Here is a 16553-nt window from a genome sequence, read left to right as displayed (position 1 = left end):
AATATATATATATATATATATATATATATATATATATATATATATATATATATATATTATATATATACTCACACACATTTATATCTATATCTGTATCTATATATGAATACAGTTCTGTAGAGATAAATGAAGACATTATGAAGAAGTGACCAGATTTGGTTGTAAAGTCCAGGAGGGCTTCATAGAGAAGTTGAGAAGTTGATCTTGAAGAAGTCTTAATTGTAGATTGCTGCACCTTAAATGTTCCACAAAAGCTCATAGATGGAGGCTTTTTCCCCCAGGGAGTTATTCTGGTAAGATGATGAAACCTTAAGAGGTGAGGTCCAGTGGGAGGTCTTTAGGCCATGCCCTGAGGGAATCCTGAGATCCCAGCCTCTTCCTGCTCTCCACCCTACACACACTTTTTCTTTTTTCTCTTTTTTTTCCCCTAGTAGTTATATTCTATAAAGTCAGTGTAAATACTAAATTAGCAAATGCCAAGCCATTGTTCCTAGGGGAAGTACAGGATTAGGTTTCTGGGAGCTTCTGGTCACAGTTATGCCAGCCATTCAATGTATAATCTTGCTTATATATGGGTGTATTTGAAGTCTCCTTGCTTTATATGTATTGTTGACTCACTAACATTGAATTCATGTCTGAACAACGCTGATCTAGCCTCTGTCTTTTCTTCTTATGGCACCTTACAATTCTCTTGCACTTAGGAACACTAGACAGCCCTTCAACATTGTGCTTGGAGCTATCTGTTTTCTCTTTAACTTCCTGGCCATAGGTGAGCAGTTTTTCTGTATCATGCACTGCCACCACAATGTGCTGCCTCATTACAGCCCCAAAGGTGCAGGGCCAATTGAATCATGGACTGAAACTTCCAAGTCTGTGAGCCAAAGTAAACCTTTTTTCTTTATATGTAATTACTTCCAGTATTTTATTATAATAGCAGAAAGCTAATGTATGCATGTCCCCAGTTGGATATGAAAATGTAAAAGAAAAGGGGATGTAATTACTGACTGATGATGCAACCTAAATAGAATTAAAGATACATAATCCAGAGCTGGAATAAATATGTCATAGGTAGTGTAGAAAAAGTGTGGTATGGTAAGAGATAAGTGGGATAAATAGCTAATAGTTTGGTCATGGAAGGCCACGTGCTTGGGTTCAGACTTTATTCTACAGGTATTTAGAAGCTATTAAAAGGGCTTAGGCCATTGAATAAACTGAGAAGATTTGTATTTTAGAGATCACACTAGTGTTAGTATAGAATATGCTCTGAAAGTTCTGGAAACCTGTGAAATGGTACTGGGGATGGGAATGTTACCATTGTCTGTGAACGGGCTGTTGAGATGAAGCTTTGAAAAAAGATAGCAATGGAGGAAGAGAATGGTTCAGACAAACAAAGAGAGAAGGACTGAAAATATACAGATATAGATGATTGATGTGGAGATAAGAATGAAGGGAGAGACTAAGATTATACCCTAGTCCTCTGCTTCTTATATGCGTCATGGTTTTTCTTAAGAAAAAAAGGAATTTGGAATGACAAAAAGGTGTGGGAAATACTATGTGAATTATAATCAAGAATTCCAATAAAAGAAATATAGCAAATGGGCGGGCATCTAATTTGTCTCAAGGTATGGATGAAATAGTTAGAGAAAGTTAGAGAGAGGAGAAGACCCAAGACCAACTACTAGTGTTCTAAGTAGTGAGACGTTGTTAAGCAGAAAAGACTGAGGGATATTTAGAGGGAGAGGGAGAGACCTCATTTGAAGAGTGAAAGTGAAAATGTAGGGAGAGCAATTTCAGAGCGTTCATTTGAAGATCTGATTGTGAAGTAGGTGGATTTTTGGTAAAATGTGTGGAGTAGGAATTGAGAGAGATGAAGCTGGGTCTCATTTTCTTGATTAACCCACTAGTCTATAAGATGCGAGAGCCTTTCTTAGTATGTTTACACCCTATTAACTAGGAGCAATAACTAAGAGAGAAATTTTACGGAAAGCATGTGTGACTGTGGGACCCAGTTCATATCAAAGTAAAATTTGGTTTTTGAGAATACCAACAACAACAGCAGAAGACAACTGTTAGTAATATGGGGAGGTAATATGGGTGGGTACCAATCTTATTTAAAATCTGAACCTGTTTAAAATATCAACTTCTGAAAGCATTGCACAATATTTTAGGTGTAAAAGTGCTCAAAATATATAAGTAATATGATTAATGTTAATTTATCTGTTTACTTGCACCCTTAAAATCTTTTCTTTTCAATAGTTGGACCTTGTAGTTTTTCTCCCCAATTTTTTCTTGGCACTGGAAAATTTCCCTCTGAAAACATCATTACTATTGAGTCTGGTTTCCATTCCTACTATTGCCCATTATTTCCTCACTGCATTGCTCAGCACCACACACCTGGTTGATTTTAAGATGGAACGCTTTTATCCAGGCCTGGAAATTGTTTCTGGATAGCTCCAGTACAGAATAGCCTTTCTTGGAATAACTCCATGGTTGTGAGCCCAACAAGATTATTTCTTGAAGTTACTGCTAAAATAAATAAATAAAATCAGTTAAAAGTAGATAAGTAGAATAAGGAAATGTAGGATTTTAATAAAAATTGACATTCTAATGTTTCTACAAGTCTTTTATGAAAACAATTGTCTAGTCTCCTCTCCAATTCTCTATCTTGTCTGATCAATTTCAAAACTTTCATCCATTTTTTCCAATTCCCTGTAAATTGCTAATAAAAATCAGATAAAACTATCTTAATTATATGGCTACATTTTTTCTAGAGTCATACAGTGTGTATATATTGACTACAATGAAGGATAAATATTCAACTATTTCATAGCTCCAATCTTTTTCACTTTGTTCTGTCATTTTTCCAGTATGCTTATTTTTTATTTGGTCAATAATCAGTTTTTACACTATTATATAATAAGTGTATAAATATTTTGTTCATTGTTAATCAATATTATTATGTTTATGTGGTCTCAATTGGATATTTAATTTTGTTTATAATTGAGTCATAATTTTTTGTGGGTGTGCTGATTTTTTGCTTGTCTACATGTCTATCAATAATTCATTCCCTAATTCTCTACTAAACTGTAATGTCTTCTCAATATTTTAAACATATAGATACTTCTATTATTTCCCTTTTCTTGGAGATATTCCCCTGAGCACCTCTGGGTTTATTGCTCACCTGGTCCTTTGCAGAACTATTGTCATTTTGTCATCTGCCTAAACCATCATCCTAGAAATTCCATTGTTGTGCCTGTCATTGGATTCTATGGATGTAGATTTCATGACTTTCTTTTTCTTCTTCTATATCTTCATTTTGGTGACATGTTTCCTATTAACTTTTTGAGAAAGAGTTCATGGAAAATCAAGCTTATGTTAATTCTTAAGTATGAAAATATCATCATTCCACTCTTGCACTTCATTTCTGATTTGGCTTCTGTAAAGGCATAGGATGGCAGTAATATTCAAATTTGAAGTGGTTGTTTATTTAGTTTTATTGCTATTGTTTAGTATTTAGTATTACTACTAATGAGTTTGATTTAATTGTGACCTTCTCCCTTTAGAAGTTTTGTTTCTAATTCCTAGTTTTCAAAGTGATATTCTTAGGTGTGGGCTTCCCCCATATCCTACTCTTTGTTGAAGATTCTATGGACTTTTTACTCTGATTTTTGAAATATTTTGTTATTTCTTTGAAAATTTTTTTTTACCATAATTTCTTCTTTTAAATTTAATTTCCTACATTTCGATTTTTTATTCTAATTTCTTAGATATAGTTACATTTAAAATTTCTACTTGATTTTTTTTTCATTTCTGCTGTTATATTTCTACTTACCAAAAGTATGCTATACTCGTCTCTATCTTTAATTTTTAATATCATGATGCTATTTTTCATGGAAGTAAACTGTTTGTCTCTTAGGAACTAGAAGTATACACACACACATTTCCATACACACACTGACACACACTGGAAGCTTTCTTCTTCTTCTTTGTCATCGTTGTCTTCTTCTCCTTCTCCTTCTCCTTCTTCTTCTTTTCCTGCAGTACTGGAGATCCATCCTAGGGCCTCCCCACATGCTAAGCAAAAGAGCCCTACTTTGAGCTATACTTTCAACTTCTGCTTTCATTACTTTACCCATTTTTTTTTCTGTGCATGTCTTCATGTTGGAGGTTTTCTTCTAATATGTGGGGATATGTGAGTGCCCATAAATGTTTAAAAATGAGTCACCAAATACATAATACTTTGTTGAGTGATTTAGCCCTGTTGTTCCATCAGTAAACTTCTGGCTACAAGTGTCTTTCAATTTGGAGGCTTAGTTTGGTTAGTTTCCCCAGAAAAGAATTAGCCAACCTCCTACCAAAAGGCTGCTGGTGTCCTTAGTGTTAGGTGAGGGAAGAATCAAAGAGATCTCAGGGTTCAGTGTGCAGCCTAAGACTCCTCCTCTGTATCCCAGCGTCCCTCCACCTCAGCTTTCTGCAGAACGAGTCTGTGGTGTGCATACACATCTGGTTCTCTACTTGTAGACATTCGAAGATCTTGATTTAAACCCAATTTATCTTCAGGTTCATGGAATTCTGTCAATTCTGGAGGATTTTCAAATTTTGCAATATTTTGCTTCTGCTTTTGGACTTTATTGTTGTCTTGGGATTCACTTTTCTTTAAGCTGATTTACTATTTGTCTGTTTGTTTTCAAACTTTCAAATTTGTGTTTCTGTTGTCTTTTCTTACATGACACTTTTATTTGTGGTTTAATACCTTCAAAATCGACTTTGTTATTTTAGTAGAATGTCATGAAGAAACAGAAGGAAGTGTGCGTGTGCTGGAATATGTGATTCTTTTCATACAACCTCTTCAGATACAGCATTAGTTAAAAATACCAATCGAAGCATGGAAGTCACAACTTCTGAATGTTTTGCAATTTTTTTTTTTAAAAACCCACATAAGTTTCTAAAGGTGATAAAATTGAATCATGAACCCCTTTAGTAACAAATAATCCACATCTATTTTTATGTGCTTCACACATCTCTTAATAACCATGAAGGGATTACACTATTCTCAGTAGATCAATTCCATACTTCTTATTAATCACTTTAACTTTTATAAGGCTGGAAGTGCCAAAATATCTCCTCATTGCAGCTGCATATTCACGATCCAAAGAATTCTTTCCAGTATGACTTTCTTATCCTCATCAACTTTGTAACAACCTTCATATGTGAGGTGAGAGAGTAAAGAAATCAGTCTTGCCTCTGGAAAGAGTATACCTGGAGCTCTATGGTGAATTCAGATTGGAAACAGTATAGTAGTTGTGAGGAGAATTAGCCAGAGTGGGTTGCTTTTTCTATAGCAGAAACATTAACAAATATAAAATAAATAAAATAAAAAGCTTTGGAAACATGACTGCTCCTCATTTTTCAAGAGTTTGAAAATTTAATAATTTTAAAGAATAAATGTTGATTCAGAGAAGTAGACATGTTAAAGTATATTAAAAACCAAGACAAAAAATGATGAAAATCTTTATGTAGTAATGTCAGTATACCTCCAAATCAATGTGGTAGTAGAGGAAAAAACTTCATGTAAATTAGAATTGAAGTACTTCTTCCATTGTTGTAAAATGCAGTTCTGAGGCTTAAGTAATTTCCATGTAAGAGTTAAAATAGCCCACGTCACAGAGTGTTTTTATAGGCAACCTCCACATTAGCAGAGGAAATCGAAGAAGGTAGCAGAGTTCCCCTGAGGGCTAACCACCCTTAGTCAAGTTAATGGGATATGTGCTCAGTTGGACATTAAAAAAAAAATCAAACAAAATATGAGCCTAGAAAGAAAGGTACCAGTTTTTGAAAAGCTTTCCTCTTAAAGAGCATATTATATTAATTTATTTTTGAAAATTTACATCAACTTTTTTCCCCAAAAAAGTTTATATATTTTTATACCACTTGTCCCTGTGTAAAGAAAAAAAATCTTATTATTCCCATTGCATAGAATAGAAAGGAAAAACACAGCAAAACAAATTCGTGGAAGGAAAAGGAAGAGTGGTGAGATGTTCTGAAATTCAGTCAGTGTCTTTCCAAATATGTTCTCTCAAATTAGCATGGAAATATATTTACTAAGTGCTTAATGGCATGTAATTCCATTAAACTATAAAGAAAATGAGAGAGATGTTTGCAGTTATGTCCAATTATGATTTTTTTTTTTTTGGTACGAGAAATGGAAGCCAGTTGCATTTAACCACTGAGCCACATCTCCATCCCTTTTTCATATTTTATTTAGAGACAGGATCTCACTGAGTTGCTTAGGGCCTTGCTAAATTGCTGGGGCTGACCTTGAACTCATGATCCTCCTGCCTCAGCCTCTGAGCCATTGTGATCCAATTCTGAATTTTAAAGCCAAGGGATAGTGCATAGTAAACAAACTAAAAAAATGAATTAAAATTATTACAAAAAAATCCTAAGAAACACAATAATACAGAACCAACTGTAAGGAATAAAATCTATGTAATTAAAAAGTCACCAGAACTATGTTATTGTGCTTACTCACGACTCAACTTCATGAGATACCAAGTGCTCTTTAGTGATTGTCAAAATTGATTTAATTGTTTGTTTTCACTTAATGAGGTAAAAATTGCATAATACTGACCTTAGTTAAAGCAGTAATTTTACTGCCTTGATCAGTTATATGTCTACCATCTATTGATCAACATATTCATCTACTGTACAAGCAATTACTTAATGTTTTTATCAGTTGGTGTGAGGATATTGAGAAGCAAAACACAGGGTCTTTATGTTTCAGGAGCTCAGACTGTTAGAGAAGTAAGACATAAAGATATGTAGTGACAGAATTGCCCCATGGTAAGTGTTTATAGAGATGGTGTGGTACATGTTGAAGGGAGGGCAAAGAAAGATTTTTGAAAGCACTTGTGTTTCATTTCCACCTACATAGCACTTAATGCTTAATGAAAACTCAGTGAAGGAAGTATTTAAGGCAAGAGAAGAAAATGTTCAAGGGCTTGGATCATGAAAAGGCATGAGTCATTTTGGAAATAATAGCAAGTGATGGGAGATAAGATAGAAAAAAGATATTGGAAGAGTCTTATGTTCACTAAGTCAAGGTATTTGTGCTTACACTATATTTTTTTGTTGTTGTTGGCACTGGGTATGGAACCAGGGCCCCTTGTAATATCAGGCAAGCACTCTACCATTGAGACATGTTTAGGTGTTGGGTTGTCAGTGAAAGATTTTGAGGGGGAGATTGATATGATTGAATTTGCCCTTAGAGAGATACTTCCATTAGCACCCTGGGTGAACTGGAAAGGGTTGAGCATTTAGGCAGAGAGGAAAGTGAGTAGCAATTGTTAAGAAGAGAGAGAAGAATAGCTTTAAGAAATATTTATTAGTAGTTAGAGCTATCAAGTCTTTATCATTAATTCTATTTTAGAAGTAAGGTGAAAGAAACCAAATGTGATAATCTGGTTTCTAGTTTGGCCAAATGATGGATTTTATCTATCCAAATCAGAAAAGGAAGAGAAGAAGCAGAGGGAGGCTGATAAACACATTTGAGCCTATTGGATTCTTTAGCAATGGAGAGTCAAATAATATTCTTAAATATGATACAAGGAGATATTTTGGGAAAATATTTTATTTCTCTAAAATTGATAAGACTTTCCTTTTTATAAATCCTGGAAATGTATTATAATGCCATTCGATCTCCACCTAGCTATACATCAACTTTCTCTATTCCAAGAACGGGCCATTATTTAAGCTTACTTTCTCTGGAATGTTGCCGTTGGCAAATAGCTTGAAGAAGTATATAGACTTAGGAAAGTTTTTGCAGATGGAAATTCTGCTTTCCTCGTTTTATTACCACTAATATTTTCCCTCTTTTCTTGACCACAAAGAGGAAGAATTCAATTAGAGGATGCTTTTAGTTTTAAGCTTTGCTTACAATAACTGGATTTATTTAGTTATCACAGGACTAACAAATGTGCCTAAAAACCACCTGTATTTCCAAACATAATATTTCTGGCCTCTATTTTTTTAAATTTTTCTTTCTTTTTTCCTTTTTGGACCAAGGACCAGACAAATGGTGACCAGACGGTTCAGTCTAGAAAAGCATAATTGCCAACTCTGACTTCAGCGGGGGCGAAAAAACTCCTCAGAGGAAAATGGGAATTTAGCCTCAAGATAGTAGTTTCCATGTGTGAGCGGGTTTGAAATTCTCCAAGGGGGAGTGGGGAGGAATAATAGAAAAAAACTGCAAGAAAAAAATCATTTATAAGACTTAGGATGATAAGTTTATTTTTAGGGACTCTATTTGAAATAGCTATATGTAATACCGTACATACACATGCAATACTAAAAATAATTAAAAACTGTTTTTTTGCAGACCTTAGAGTTTCTCATCAATTCTTTAAAAGGAGTCGACTGAGCTGACAGATTTGATTACTCAAAGTGGTCTGTCTCATTTTTTATTTCACTTTGACATAAGGCTTGGCACAAGCCTATTACAAGCAACACTCATTTATTGCTGCACTTCTAAGTTATAAATCTGGTTTACATCTATGGAAAATATAGTGTAGAATTGAAGACATGTCCAATTATCTGGGCAATTTGTTTTATGAACTTATACCAAATTAAATAGAAAGCATCACCAGTATTTGTTCTTCCTCTGTGGGCTGCAAATCAGTTAGGAAAAAAAATCGTCTTGAATGGAGGCACTGAAAGTTCTGGCTTTTCAGACTGCTTCCTGAGTGGGTTCTGATTAAAACAGGATCTGAAAGTCTGATTGATAGTCTCCATTTCCTTTCTTAATGTAACAAATGCATTCAGAATGTTGACTTCTATGAAATGTTGAAGTGCTGAGCTGGATTGCACTGCCTGTAACACTTCTTCATCTTAGAGGAAATGATTTGGCTAAAGGATACGCAAGGCCAGCTTTCTCAGGAAATGGTTATTGAAAAGGATTCTGTATGTCTCTCATCTATAAAAATAAGATAAAAATTCAGTGCAGGATGAGCAATTGAGGCTTTGTAATATATGCTTTTGGACTTTTACAGATAGAGTGGCTATATGATCAGACCTAATATGTAAAGGTGAATTGTAAAGCATTTGGCTGCTAATGACAATAAAGTGTATGTTGCTGCGGGGTAAACAACTATGATGGTCCTGGGGATAATAGTGGGAAACTCTGTTGACTACTTCTGTGATTCTCCATTTTGGGAAGGGAGATGCTAAATAAGAGCGAGAAAGAGGGAGGAGGGAAAAAGGAAGGGAACTTAAGCCCATGAAAATTCATAAAACTTCCTAGAGAACTAACAGGAAATTTTAGGGAATCAATTATGAGTTGATTGAGAGTCAGTGCTTAGATTTGTTCCTTTAGGGAAGGGGGTTGATTGATTCTTTTTTATAGTCTATCTTTGTTTTATGAGTGAAAATTTTCCATTTTCTTTCTCATATTTATTGTAACATTTTTATGCCAATTTTAAAGTTTTGTTCTGATTTTTTCATCAAGTCTGTTTTTTCTCTGTAAATTATTTTGTTGGGTGAATTTGTTTGTTTCAGGTTGTTGCTTATTTCTTGGGTGGTTGTGATTTGTGAGCATGTATATTTGAATCTAAGATTACTTAAGAATTTGCCCCACATCTATTTGCTCAGCCAGCTTGGCAGAAGTGTTGGTTAACCCTCGAATAAACCTTATCTTCTACTGTGTCTTCAGTTAAATTTAAGGAAACATACATATTTCATTTCTTGTTCAGGGTACTTTCTGTTGTTCCCAGGGGTTGACAATTAATGTGGCTGTGCTGTCAATCTACTACAACCTGCCATACTCCTCTTCCTGCTTCCTGGAAGAGGACAGCTCCATAAGGTTGAGTCTCTCTACTGTCCCTGGGACATCCCCCACGTTTTTCCCAGAATCCACTCTTCCTGAGGAAGAGTGCAGGGCTATGTGAAGTCCTCAGTTTGTAGTGTGGTATATACTACCTTGCATTTCTTGTGCCATGTTCCCCTCTTCTTCATGTTCCCACCACCATCTGATTCTTAGGGGTGCTACATGGTTTCTGTTCTGTGATGGGTTCCTCATCTTACCTTTAAATATATGTCCAAACATTTAAGTTTATGTTCTATCAGCTATAGGGGTTTGCATTATTCAGGTTGACATTTTGAATGAAACCAACACTTCTTTTTGGCTTACATTAGACAATTGGGTTATCAGACTACCCTCTGCTTTCCCAGTGGGGACTTACCTTGACAACCCACCAGTTGTCTCTTTACTGTATATATTTACAGTTAATGCACACCCAAAGACCCATTGCAAGAAGGGAGCCATCATGGAATTAAATTCTTTCTTATTTTTTAATTGTAGCAATTTAGAAATCTTAAATCTTATAAAATTGTTTAATTGTATAATTAAACAATCAGAAATAACAAAATCTCTTATTTCTTTCCATTTCTGTATGATTATTCCATTCCAGTCCTGAAGTGTAACCATTTTTCTTTCAATGAGGACAAAAAAGATATTAACAGGGAAAAACATTTAAAATTGAAAACTAGTGAATGCTTTAGCTAATACTTCAGATAATCTTCCAATAAAAGATACTCTCTTAGCTTCAAATTTAGTCATATATAGCAAATTGATTTGTACAAATAGATTTAGAAAGTAGTCTTTTGTGATAATAGCAAAATTTAGTTGCATGATAAAACTAATTTATCTTCATGGATAAGGATTTAATTCCCTAGAGGATTGCCAATAATCATTTTATCATATGTAAGAATCAAGAATTATTTCCCAGGAGAGCTATTATGGAAGCCCTAAAAGGAATCTCCTTATTCTTATATACATTTTCTGACCCGTTTTTTCTTTCTGCTGTTAAAATTAAGTGAATACTGTACTAAAACTTATCCCCATTTCTTTTCATTCTCCCCAGAATTATTCACATCATAGCCTATTTTTCTGAATTTATTATACTAATTTGCTTTTAATTTGACGGTTTTCCTCATGTTTCAATGCACTGTTTTGACAGTGAGTTACTCATCAAGATTTTACTTGAAAAAAGAAAATGAATTCATGTTCACATTTCAAACTTAACTCATTTTATTCTTTCTTTTTATTCCATAGTCCTAGGTGCATTACAATGACAGAGACTACAACTGACAACATAATGGATTAAACTTTATAAGTTATTTAGCTAAAGAGCGTTCACTGGATACTAAAAATTAAATTGAAAGCAATTATTTTTTGAACACAGAAATATCAGAAAAATTCTACAAGTGATGGACAATATAACTTATTTTTTAAAAACACCATTTTTTTATGTTTAATCAATAACAAGTGAACTTACATGCTCTTGCTCTGGTTCTTTCCTCATGGCATAGATGACAGGACTAAGCATGTCATGGATGGATTACGAGTAGTATTGTTTTTGTCACCATGACTGTCCCTCCTCTTTCATTGCATATTCCCCTTGATAGATGAGCATTTTTGTCGTTGTTGTTGTTTTTACTCTACCCCCTACACAATTTTTCCTTCCTATATCTTTCTTTTCATTTCAATAATTATTTATCCTTTTTTTTTTTTTGCCTTTTTTTCTCAGGTACCTCAGTGATACTCTGACAAAGTTCTGATGGCAGAACTCTGAGGTTTTCTTTTGCACTTTCTTCTCCATTTTCTATTCCTTGTAAAGCTTGATAAACAAAATTGAGAGGTTGAGACTCTTTGAATCTGTATTTTGGTTTTTGGAAAGAGCCTTTTTTCTCTCAGTGGGATCTCAGAGGGATGATAGGTTAAAACAGAATTTTCTCTTAAAATAGAACCAAATAATGTCATAACTTTAAAAAAAAAATCTTTGTAGGACCTCATGTGATCCAACCAAATAAGTTCCTCTCTCTTTTCTGGCATAATTGGGGAAAAAGGCTGAAGTGTGAGTTTATGAGCACAACAGGGAATATTATTTTAACTCAATATTTAGTTTTTATAATCCTTGTTTTTATGGTACAATTTACTTAATTTTTGAATATTTGAGATCATTATAATCATATTAAAATCCATGTAAATATGGTAGATAAATGTAAGTTTCTTTGTATAGATTTTAAAATCTTAAGATATTATATATCATTTTATCAAGATTCTTATGAAATGGCTATTATATTACAGTATTTGAATGGAATTTTAACATGACCAAACTTTTAAAATTATTATTATTATTCTTTTTTGGTGGTGCTGAGGATTGAACTCACAGCCTGGAGCATGCTAGGCAATCAAATTATTCTTTTTTTTAATTTTAAAAATTTTTTTTATTTTATTATTTTTTTAATTTTTTATTGTTGGTTGTTCAAAACATTACATAGTTCTTGATATATCATATTTCACACTTTGATTCAAGTGGGTTATGAACTCCCATTTTTACCCCATATACAGATTGCAGAATTACATCAGTTACACATCCATTGATTTACATATTGCCATACTAGTGTCTGTTGTGTTCTGCTGCCTTTCCTATCCTCTACTATCCCCCCTCCCCTCTTCTCTCTCTACCCCCTCTACTGTCATTCATTTGTCCCCCTTGTATTATTTTTCNCTCCCCTCTTCTCTCTCTGCCCCCTCTACTGTCATTCATGTGTCCCCCTTGTATTACTTTTCCCTTTCCCCTCACTTCCTCTTGTATGTACTTTTGTATAACCCTGAGGGTCTCCTTCCATTTCCATGCAATTTCCCTTCTCTCTCCCTTTCCCTCCCACCTCTCATCCCTGTTTAATGTTAATCTTCTTCTCATGCTCTTCGACCCTACTCTGTTCTTAGTTACTCTCCTTATATCAAAGAAGACATTTGATCAAATTATTCTTAAATGAGGTCATTATCATATTAAACACATAAACATATAATGACTATATTACCACTTCTTTGAAGCACTATTCTGAGCAATAAATGTGGAAAATCATTCTCACTCATAAAGGTCAATAAAAATTTAATGATGTGAGCATTCCACTTACTTTAAAAAGCACCAAACCTTTAAAAAAAATTTAGACAAAAATTATTTCACAGAAACAAGTTAAATAGCACTATTTGTTTTATTATTTTGCTGGTAACTTTAAATAAATAACAATGGAAATAAAATAGGTCATAAGACATGTCGAGCAGTCTGGACATTATTCACACTGGGGTCTGCTGACACTTATGCCCAAGTTACTTAGTACCAATTTGTAAAAAATCTGAACATGTGGGTGTCACATTTAATTTCTGGAAAACCTGCTTTGAGAAAAACAATTTGGACAAATACATAATAAATAATTCCTTCCTGAGAACGTAGAAGTTCTGTTTGTCTTCTGAGCAGCCCTGACTTTCCTTCTGGACACTGCACATTTATCCCACCTCATTGTTCCAGAGATGCCATTTTACTGTGCAATAATGGATGTGTTTCAAACTGGACAAATTATAGTATTCAAAACTCTCTTGGCCTCAGATCAGGTGGTCTAATTATTGACATGTGGCCTGATTCAGTTAATGCACTTTTTTCCTTAGTATTTTCTTCTTACTCTGTGCATGTATTGTGTTTGGCTGAAATTTTAGTATGTAATGAGCTCAGTAGTTGTGAGTGGACACATGCCATGTCACATGGGCCAGAGAGGCAAGGGTAGAGGAGGGAAGATAGAGAGAAAGAAGAGAGGGAGGGGGCGGATATTAAGGTGACCCACAAGTCAAAAGAAAGAAAAAATATGGATAGTGTGGATAGTCCCGTAGGCACTTAAGTTTTTTGGCTTCTTGGTTTCCTGATTTGCTTGTACCTTGTTTGTTCTGCAAGACATCCCAATATCCTTCCAATAAAAAGGTTACCTTAGTGTTTCCACTGTATCTATTTAATAAAAGCAAAATTGCAAATACTTTTCATGCTCAAATGCAGAGACCCTCATAAAGCTAATATTTATTGTGGCTAACTTTTAAAGAATGCAAATGGCAAATGGAAAACTATTGACTCTATTAAGAGCTACTTAGAAGTGTTTTATTGGGATTTAGGCTTTCTTTAATGAGTTAGAAAATAGTGGGTAAAGTTGTATATGAGGCTTACTTGTTTGGTTTACCTCCTACAAGCCTAAATAATCCTATTGATTTTAAACATTTTAATAGAATCATCTAGTTGTCAAAAATGCACTTTGCCTATTTTCCTACTTCAAGTTCACTATTACCTGTAAGCTCTTGCTCACTTAATATATATATGTGTGTGTGTGTGTGTGTGTGTGTGTATACAGACACATATTTATATATATATCTCACTTTTATAAGGGCCTTCACAGGAAAAGACAGGGTCTCAGTTCTGTGCTGATATGTTGACACATTACATTGCAACTTACATTTCATGGAAGGTGTAACTAAAATATGTCAGAATAATACTGATTTGGAAAGCACAGAATACTTACTATAAGAGTTTAAAGGAATTTAGTGTACAAATCACCTTTTTGGATATTATAAATATTCTTCCTTTGATGTTAGCCAGCAACCAGAAAACTGGGAAATAAACCATGGGGCCCCAAATCCTTAATTCTAATTCTACAGTTCAAAGCACTTTTAAAAAAAAAAAAAATAACGACTATCCATAATATTTTGTGCAGATTAAAAATTGGGGCATATTTTTGCTTCTTTAAGACAGACTAGAGAACACATATATTGGCAAGTTGACCGGTCTTCAAAATAAACTTCCAAGCTGGGCATGGTAGTGCTCATCTGTAATCCCAGTGGCTCGGAAGGCTGAGGCAGGAGGATTGTGAGTTCAACGTTAGCTTAGCAACTTAGCAAGGCCCTAAGTGACTCAGTGAGACCCTGTCTCTAAATAAAATATTAAAAAGGGCTGGGGATGTGGCTCAGTGGTTAAATTCTCCTGGGATCAATCCCTGGTACCCCCCTGCCCACCAAGGAACTTCTATTAATGCCTGTTGGACATTGACAATGTCCCTCTAGATTCTCAACCATTTCCACGTTTCCTTGGCCTCGTTCTTCACCAAATGCTCTATGGTTCTCTGGTTGTTCTCAGAATTCTGCTTTGCTAGCTCACTTTTGTCCTGACTTGGCTTGCTTTCTGTTAACTTGTGTTCATGGCTTCTGTGTGAGGATATACCCCCCCCACCACCCATAGTTTCTGACATTAATTCACACCCAACTTTGGGATTCCCACTCCTCTGTTTTCAGGGCTTAAGTCTCAAAGGGATGCGATTTGCAATTCACTTGTCACTTAGTGGTCTTAGAAAAATATATATTTATTTTTATAAATTTATATATAAATAAATTTAAAAATTTATTCATTTTACTTAAATTCATTTATATTCCTTTTAGGAACCCATAGCTGGTTTATAGATTATAAGGAAGAGCTGGAGGGTTTTCAATGAATTGAGGAAGGTAATTCTGAGAAAATCTGATGATGTCAAGGATAAATCAAAATGTGAGGAAAAGGTTTAGGAAAGGGAAATACCTTAAAAGTAAGCTTATAATATCATTCCACATTTGCTTGTCTATTTCTCCTAATATAGACACAGGGTACTTTATTGCTCAGTTAAGAGATATTTGACAAATAATTAATTACGAAAATTATCTCAGGAAATAAATGAAAAAGAAATAGTAAGAGATTTTTTGTTTAAAAGGCTGCTGGGGATGAGGGAGGAATTTCAATCATCTGAATTCTGGAAGATGAAGGGAAGAAAAAATCCCAGACTGGCCCTCAGATTTTACATTAAAGTTTGTGAGTGATTGGTAGTATTATTGACAAATCAGGAAGCATAAAGAAGCTAGTAGGTCTGAAGGTGCAAGACATCCAGAAAAGCTACTCAGTAAAGAGCCAGATATTTGCATCTGGAACACAGGAGAAAGATTAAAGCCAGAGTTGTAGATTAAATGATATAGTTCTCAAAAGGGCAGTGTATTTAAATACGGCAGTGCAAGAATATGCTGTAGAGGAGTGGGAAAACATTGATCCAAAGACTAAAGAGGTAAACAAAAGAGCAGTGCCATGGAAATTCAGAGAAGAAAAGACATTGGATGCATAGATGACAGCATAAGTGGACTGCATGCAGTAGCTCTATGGTTTGACCTATGCAAATGAGAGATGCAAAACAAGGTAATTTATTTACATAATGCATTGTTAGCAAAGCTTACCCCACTGTTTCTGCCCTGTGATCCAAACCCTCCTCTGTGTAGGGTGGGCTGCAAGAAGCTACTTAATTTAGTACAGGGAATGCTGTGTTGGTGGTTTTCCTCTGTGCAACTGAAGGGTTTGCTTCTGCCTTCTGCTGTGATCTTGATGAAACTTTCACATGTCCCTATCTCTAACTGGAGAATGTTTGTTTGTATATACATTGGAGAAGACTTCCTTTTCTGGATGTTGACAAACATAGCTGTGTGTGTGTGTGTGTGTGTGTGCGTGTGTTGGAGATTGAATTCAGAACCTGATGCATGCTAAGCACTATCATTAAGCTACACTCCCAGGCAGAACGTCTGAGTCCGCAGTATAATCTCTTTGGGTATTCATTTAGCCCAACATTTCAAATTTAACCTGTAAATTACTTGTTTCCTAAACAATATT

The sequence above is a fragment of the Marmota marmota genome, unplaced genomic scaffold, assembly GCF_001458135.2.
Source record: "Marmota marmota marmota unplaced genomic scaffold, marMar, whole genome shotgun sequence".
Classification (NCBI taxonomy): Eukaryota; Metazoa; Chordata; class Mammalia; order Rodentia; family Sciuridae; genus Marmota; species Marmota marmota.
The sequence above is the reverse complement of the archived record's forward strand: the minus strand, read 5'-3'. Positions refer to the sequence as shown.